This window comes from Engystomops pustulosus, chromosome 4 (genome assembly GCF_040894005.1).
Source record: "Engystomops pustulosus chromosome 4, aEngPut4.maternal, whole genome shotgun sequence".
Classification (NCBI taxonomy): domain Eukaryota; kingdom Metazoa; phylum Chordata; class Amphibia; order Anura; family Leptodactylidae; genus Engystomops; species Engystomops pustulosus.
The window spans coordinates 173,295,998-173,304,249 of record NC_092414.1 but is presented as its reverse complement, the minus strand read 5'-3'; positions in this window follow the sequence as shown (position 1 = coordinate 173,304,249).

Genomic DNA, 8,252 nt, shown 5'->3' with positions numbered 1-8,252 from the left:
CCTTGGCAAGTCCCTATGTGCCTGCTATTAAAATACTAAATTTTTATATTTACCTTGTTCTGGTGCTCCCTTCACCTTCATTGCCTTGACAGGTCCTCTTCAAATAATAGTATGGTCATTAGACAGGCATGCATCAAAGGAGTTCCCCTCTCCTTTATGCAATCTAACCTCTTTGTGGATGTCCAGGGCAAGTCCTAAATATATGTCCACCTTAGTCACATGAAAAACATTTGAGGAAAAAATGTGGTATCACAGCACTATAGCCTAATAAATGTGTAACATGTGTAAAACCAAGACTGATGAGCACACCCTGCTGTGATGTTTTGAAGGCTTCTCCTCCTTCTTCAGGGCAGTTGTACATGATAGGCTACACGAGTAACATACAGGGCATGTAAAGTAAAAGAGGGACAGATGCTGGATATAGCTTGAGGTGTCTTATCCATTTAGGAAAGTACCACAATAGATAGAGATCATTTCCAACCTACTACTACCCTGGATATTACAATATTGGATAAATATGTGCACAGGAGACTTGGCACAAAAGCTTCCAACCTCTTACGATTTTTTTGTAGCCTTTGTCAGTTACTGGCACAGGATATGGTAAATTTGGCTGGCCAACGTGTCCCTGTCCTGGTCCTCATTAGGCAACATTTTTTTTTTAGAGCCAAACATGCTAAAAAATGGTCACAAACATCTTGATCCATCATCTCCATTGTATGTTATCATTACAAAACTGATGGCCCTGTCAAAATTGTCTGCATATCCTCAGATACCAGAAATGGTACTTTTTCTTCTCCAAAACTTGCAACTGGCCAAAATATTTGACATAGTGGAGCACAATTACTTACCCGTCCCGTCGCGATGCCCGAGGTGCATTGTCTGTCGAGGATTTGGATCTTCTGCGATTCACGTAGCTCGTGTGCCCGATTTCCTGCATCTGACGCTACCCCGTTGAGGCCCGCCGGAGTTCACCTTTATCTTCCCGGTGCTTGCGACACAATTTGAAATTGAAATCCCGCGCGTTGTCCGAATCCGTCGGGTTGCGTCGCATGAAAGTCGGTGCAATTGCGGCAAAATCCAATTGCGTGCGCAAAAAACCACTGTTAAATGCGGCACAACAGGGAAATCGCCGGGAAACCCGATGCTGGACCCTTAGTAAATGCGGACCATTAGTAAATGGGCCCCAGTGGGTTAGACTTGTGGTTTACACTGTCAGTTCTGAAATTTAGTTATGAACATATTTTGATTTGTCTGCCTCTGTTGTGGAGTTTTGGTACCAAGGGACTCTGGATACATCTGAAGCATGGGCAGAGGTGAGGTACACCCACACAATTGAATGTTATCATGACTGGTACTGGGGCATTCAGCAAATGCCTTGGGAGATATGTCAATGATGTTCTGTGCTAGCATCAGAAATAGGAGATTAGAGCCTTGGGTTGATATACTGGTTAAAATATTTACAATGAAAAAAAAAAGTTACATTCTGAGTGTAAAGGAATAAATAAATGTGAATCCACATCTCTTATGGAAGTAACATGGAGGCATGTGATACTGGAAAGAAGAAAAAGCACAGACTTGTGAAATCTCACACATCTTATTTTAAAAAAAAGCCATTTAAGTGGCCGCTTTTATAGCTGGTGGAAGTTGTAGTCCTTCCAGACTGTGTTAATTACACAAGGGAACCAGCGAGGTTTAAAAGCAGCATAATTTCATATATTAGGAGTCAGTAACACACAATGGGGAAGCCCAGACTGCTTCAGAGTACGTTTATCTATTTCCCCTGCCGATAAGCCGGTATGCATTTCTATATTTACCGGAATACCAGCTTTTTTTTTACTTGGTATGAAGTTTTTTTCATTTGTGTTTAAGACACAAGAAAGAAACAAGTGTGAAACGTATTGACGAGAGAAGAAACAATGGGGAAACCTTTGATGTATAATATTAATCTGTAGAGAACCAACATATACTGCACAGATATACTTTATTCCTCATTATATCCTTATTATATTATAAGTCCATAGATATGATCCACTTGTTTCAAATCTTCAGCTATCCAAAATAGCAAGAGGATCTCCCGCAAAAAACACAGGCTTACAAATGCATTGCAAATTTTGTAAGTTTAATTTCAAGTAAAACTTCTCGAAAAGACCTTTCCTTTGCACATTATATATTATACTGAATACATTGACCATTTTCTTTAAAAGCTGTCTCCAACCTCCAGGGGCGTTACTGCAGTGGTAGAAGTAGTGTAGAAGCTTCTATGGGGCCTGCAGTGCCTGGGGCCCTGTCATCCAACCTGACACACTAAAGAATGAAGGATGTGCATCATTATATACATATTATGCTACACATTGCACAGCGTGATATGTACACTAACATATATGTGATCTATACATGCTGTTATCTGTGATGTGTATATACTGTATGTGTGTATATATGATAAATGTTTCTATATGGCACTCTATGGGGCTCATTTACTAAAGGTCGCGCAGGCACCTTTGTCAGAATGTGCATTGTTTTCAATAACTGTGTGCGCTGGGATTGTGTCACACGCGACCCTTTTTGTGGCGCAGCTGCGCCGGCTTCCATGCTACACAAATTAGGGGGCGTGTTTCTAGACACTCTGACTTATTCGGACTAAGCACGGAATTTAACTTTCAAATTGTGTCGCAAACACAACCTCTTAGATGCACCACTAAAAAGATGATGAACTCTGTTGGACCTGAGTGGGGAAGCGACACATTCATGATATCGGGCGCACGATCTTAGTGAATCGCGGCAGAGTGCGTTATAGTCGGGCAATGCACTTTATGTGAACTCTGTAAAGGTGCCCCTATGCGTGTGTATATGTTCTATGCGTGAGTGCATGAGTATGTGTGAGTATACAAATATATATTTTTTAAGTGGAAAGGGGGGCCCATTCAGATATGCACCAAGATCTCAAACTTTATTATTTCTGTCCATTATGTCATTTCTGAGAAATTTGGATTTACCTGGGAATATCTTATAAATGGCACTGTAGACAGAATTCGTAAAGGTACTTGGGAAATTTTAATACAGTTCTCTAAAACATGCTTCCACCACAATATAAGGCGATGGTGGCAGCATGTGGAGGTGGTAGTCTATGATTAAGCAGAATTTTGGGTTATCATTTTTCCAGCTTTACCATATTTGGAATCTAGTTTGATTTTTTTCCACTTTTGTCTTAGTTTTACTATCAATGTGAAAAAAATTAGTCAATAAAAATCCACAATTTAAATATTTTATTGTCAAAAATAATAAAAATAAAACATTAAAATCGTAGGTAAATCTTTAGGAACCTGGCTTTTTTTGTGAGCTGTTACTATATACCGTACATAATTTGATAGTTTTGTCCTAATTTTTTAACCCTCTTCAATCAATTCTGTTTATGTTTATTTCATCCTAGAGTTCTATTGTGTTCTTTTTAAGAAATGTACAACAGATACCTTAAGCATATTTTACCTTAAACAATACCCCCAAATCTTCATCTTCCCCTGCCTACAAACCAGCAATTGAATGGCGCATGATTGACGCCGATGTCGTAAAGGGTCCAGGTGATGAAAAACATTGACTTGCCTTTTAGAAATGGCTAATTATATTTCTGCTCTGTGTATCCAATGGGTAATAAACCATTTTTTACAACCAATTAAATGCAGGTGTTTGGCACTGGCATTTGATCGCATTAGTCACACAATACCCATTAAGAGAATGCAATTACATTGCATGTATGTCACGGAATGGTACGTTTCTCTGTGTAAGTATAACTGGATCTGAGCAGAAGAAAATGAAAAGATTACACAGTAACTGTATACCAGCGATGGCCTTATTTATGTAGTCCATTTATTTTGTGCTGACAATGCAGGGATGGCAAATATAAACTCATTTAGCGAGAATGAAGTCCCTTTATTGAAGTTTTTATACGTGCATTAATGAAAAGCTGACGTGGAGCACTCGAGTCTTATTCTGCAGATTATGTATTTCGCTACTCGGGGTGTGGTTCTCATTTTGAAAGGGATCGGATTTAGCGCTAAATGTATAAACACGCAGCAGCAAAGATGTCTTAAGGGATAATATCGTTGGGACTCTTGCTGGTTATTCTTTTTTTCCCATTAAATTACCGTATACACTCGAGTATAAGCCGACCCAAGTATAAGCCAAGGCCCTTAATTTTACCACAAAAACATTGGGAAAACCTATTTTTTTTAACTCGAGTATAAGCCGGGTTTGGGTTTTCAGCACATTTTTTTGTGCTGAAAAACTAGGCTTATACTTGAGTATATATAGTACATTTTTATAATAATACTCAAGCAACATTACATTACTGACCAAAAAACATTTGCCAAACATTTGCCAAAACATGGCCACTTATACTTAAACTTTAATGTTGTATTTACCCTTTAAAAGTTTGTGTACCTTAATAAGTTATAGTTGTTACTTTTGGAATATAAATGTTCAGTTTTAGATTGTTAAGGATGAAATCGGATGCAGGGTTTGCATTCCCCCTACTCTTACACTATATACTAAAGCTTGTCTCACTGTACGGGCAGGGATGTGAATACATAGTAATATGTTCTCATGACACAGATGCCACTGCAGAGGTTAATATTCATAATAAATATCCCTTAATCATATGCATCTCATTATGACAGAGGTCAGATTTGATATCACCAGTAGATCCATAAACGCTGTTTGGTCAATTACCTTAATTAAATCTATCGTGTGTAATGACCACATTTATTCGCCGAGCAAAACTACTTTCCTCCCCTAACAATTAGATATAGAAAAACAGTATTTCTATCATCCAGACATTGCACAAGGTGTAAAATATTGTGCACTTTTTTGTCCGTATAGCTTTAGCTTGTGCATATGCAAATGATCCATAAATGAGCCTTTATTAGAAAACATTGGTGACCAGTTTATAGAATGACCACAATTGCTTTACCTCCATAAGGATGGCAATTAGTGGTCGTCCTGGCAGATGGTAATAATCCAGCCCCCGTGCAGTAAAATAAAATAACACCTTCTGAAATTCAAGGAGGTTCTATCATCTCTGTCAATTTGACAAATTTGTTTTTTGGCCTCTATTAACATTTTCTGATCTAGATTAGTCCACACAAAGATGGCGGCTTCTATATGCATTGTCATATAATACTAAGAACACCACTTAAAACTAAAAAAATAGTCATACATTTGTATTTAGTGTGCATAGAGTTGAGGGGGCTACAAGTGGTAAGAAATACTGTAGTGTTGAGCGGAGCTGAGTTTGGCTCAACTTCCTCCGTTTGGTAAGTGCCTGTGATTGGTGATGGCAATTACCTAGTATGCCAGCGCACTTGGTGCCACCATTTTCTGGGGGAATGTTGCTCCCTGATGACGTCATCCAAGGCAGCGACCCTCCCCAAAATGGTGGCACGTCTGTCAGTGTGTTCTGACGCTCACATGGACACAGTACTTCCATTGCTGCTGGCGACTTTGTCAGTGCCATTTAAACAGTTAATATTTGCTATCAGTGTCGGGACTGATCGCTGGTGATAATGGTTGGGGTCTCGAACAGGGTTTTAAAATTTGGGTTTGGTTGAACTCAGCTGAGCCTGAATTTTAATGGGTCTAATCATCCATAGTTGGATGAAAAATAATGTAACTTATACTCAGTTCCATTAATACCTGCACTCCAATGGTCTCTGCCTGGAAATTCCTGCTCAACCAATTGCAACTGATAGCACTTATTGGCCTAAACAGGGGTTCCCAAAATTTTTCAGCAGGTGCAGCAGATGGAGCGTATCACGGTACAGGGATAATACACAGAGTCATGTCACAGTACAGGGATAATACACACAGTGATATCACGGTACAGGGATAATGCACACAGTGATGTCACAGTCCAGGAATAAGACACACAGTGATGTCACTGTACAGGGATAAGACACACAGTGAAATCACGGTACAAGGATAATGCACACAGTGATGTCACAGTACAGGAATAAGACACACAATGAAATCACAATACTGGGGTAATACCAGTTATTAAACATGATCTGCTACTTTGTGTTTTACGCAAAAAAAAAAATGGAATTGTAAGTTTTCCATAAAAACAATGAAAAATTAAAACAGTTTGAAAAGTCTCTTCCAGCACCTGAACATCACCGTCCTCTCACAAAAGGAAAAAAGCCTCTAATCTCCTAAACATTCTCATTACAATGTAACGAGACACATTACCTCACTACATTACAGGGGTTAATCTCCTCGCTGTAGTGGTGAAGATTACACTGTATGTTCCTTTCACTCAAACACAAACTAATGACTGGTTTCAGGCCTAAAGTTGTATTTCCGGAGTAAAGATGATCCTGCTCAGTAAGTGATTTTCGTGGCAGCAGAACAATTCCTTTCTGGCAAACGCATGTCGGGACATGAATATTACTGTTCCTAATCTCCCCAAATCACAGCAAATTTGCAGTATACAGTATAGCTGGCTCCTCCCTGGCAGCGAAAATCTTCTTTATATTCATTACATTTTTCCTCTTCTCATTCCAAGGTTTTTCCTCTATTATTTTTCAGTATTTTGAAGTCCTACAATTGTATATAGTAATTGCTACGAATCACATAAAAGTGGGTTATTTTGGAATAAAAGAGAAATGAGCAGTAATCTATAGACAAGGATAAACTAGATTCTGTGTTCAGGATGTAAAGTTAAGTTAAAGGGAACCCGCACCAATTGGATAATTTTAATTTTTCTTTATTACATATTAGCTATGTCTGGTCCTGTGACCTACCATAGTCGAGTGGTGACGAATGGACCCAAACTTGCAATGTTTGGGTCCGTGACAAACATTATAGCTTCAGGTCCCATGAACCTGAACACAGACTTCAGTCAGAATTTCTGTTTCGGCTTAACCCGCACCATTTAACCACCGTGAACAGTACTGTCTATGTTATAATAAAAATTCCTTTATTTATATAGCGCACACAGATTACACAGTGCTGAGTGTGCCAAATTGGTCCCTGTCCCCAATGGGGCTCACAATCTAATCAACCTGACAGTATGTTTTGGAGTGTGGGAGGAAACCAGAGGAAGCCCACGCAAACACAGAACATACAAACTCTTTGCAGATGTGGACCTGGAAGGAACTTGAACCCAGGACCCCAGCACTGCAAGGCTATAGTGCTACTCACTAAGCCACCGTGCCATTAGCAAAGCTGTAATTTTAATGAGGATCATCACTGCCTCATGACATCAAGGCAGTCTCATTATAAACGAGAGTATAAGCACAACTTCATGTAGTCGATTGTCCTCTGAATTGCCAATAGGGGGCTGTTGTCTCAATGCCCGAACAGTGAAGCCACATTCATGAGATAGTTGTCTGTCTAGCACTTGGTCCTGGATAGCACCTGTCCAAGAAAGTAGACAGAAATCAAGAGTGGCTTCTTGTACAAGTTCCTTTAGGGTCAAGTCAACGACTATCCAGGATCAGAAAAGAAAGGACAGCTGCTCATGGAGCCTGCAAGGAGGTCAAGGACAGTCATAATATGTCACACCTGCACCCAAGACCCTCAGTCCGGTTGTACACTAACACGATTGTTCTGATAAACTTGTTCACCAGCCTAAATATAGAACTGTTGGACGGTGACATTTACCACATGAAGTGGCTGGTCCATTATGACCCGGATCATGGATTAGTTTCTGCTCCTCTCCTATGTACAGAGATCTCTTGGGTTTACAAGGCCCAGATGACGCTGACAATGCAGTCTTAGCCTCTACTTCAGGGGTCCCCAAACTACGGCCCGCGGGCCACATGCGGCCCGTGGACAGTTTCTATCCGGCCCCTGTCCCATCCAGCGCTTGGAGCGCCAGCGCAGAGCCCCCTGGATCCGGATTTATTATTTGGGGGCCCCTGGGCTGGCGCTCAAATAGTCAATGATTAGGCCTATTAGACTAATCATAGGCCGAGGCCTTCAGCAGTCGGGCAGGAGCCTCCGTCCGGACAGGAAGCTCCTGCCCGTCACTGAATAGTGCTCGATACGGCCGGAAAGGCCGCTCGAGCACTATTATTGCAGGTGGAGCAATGTGGCCGGTAGACAACCCCGGCGCACATCACTCCTTGAACCTGGATGCGCGGCCGTGTGATTACGTCATCACGCGGCTGCGCACCCCTTCCTGTCCGGCAGCAGCCAGAAGAAAGAAGATGCGGGAGCCAGAGGTAAGTACAGGTTTTTTTTTAAAGACAGCAGTAGAA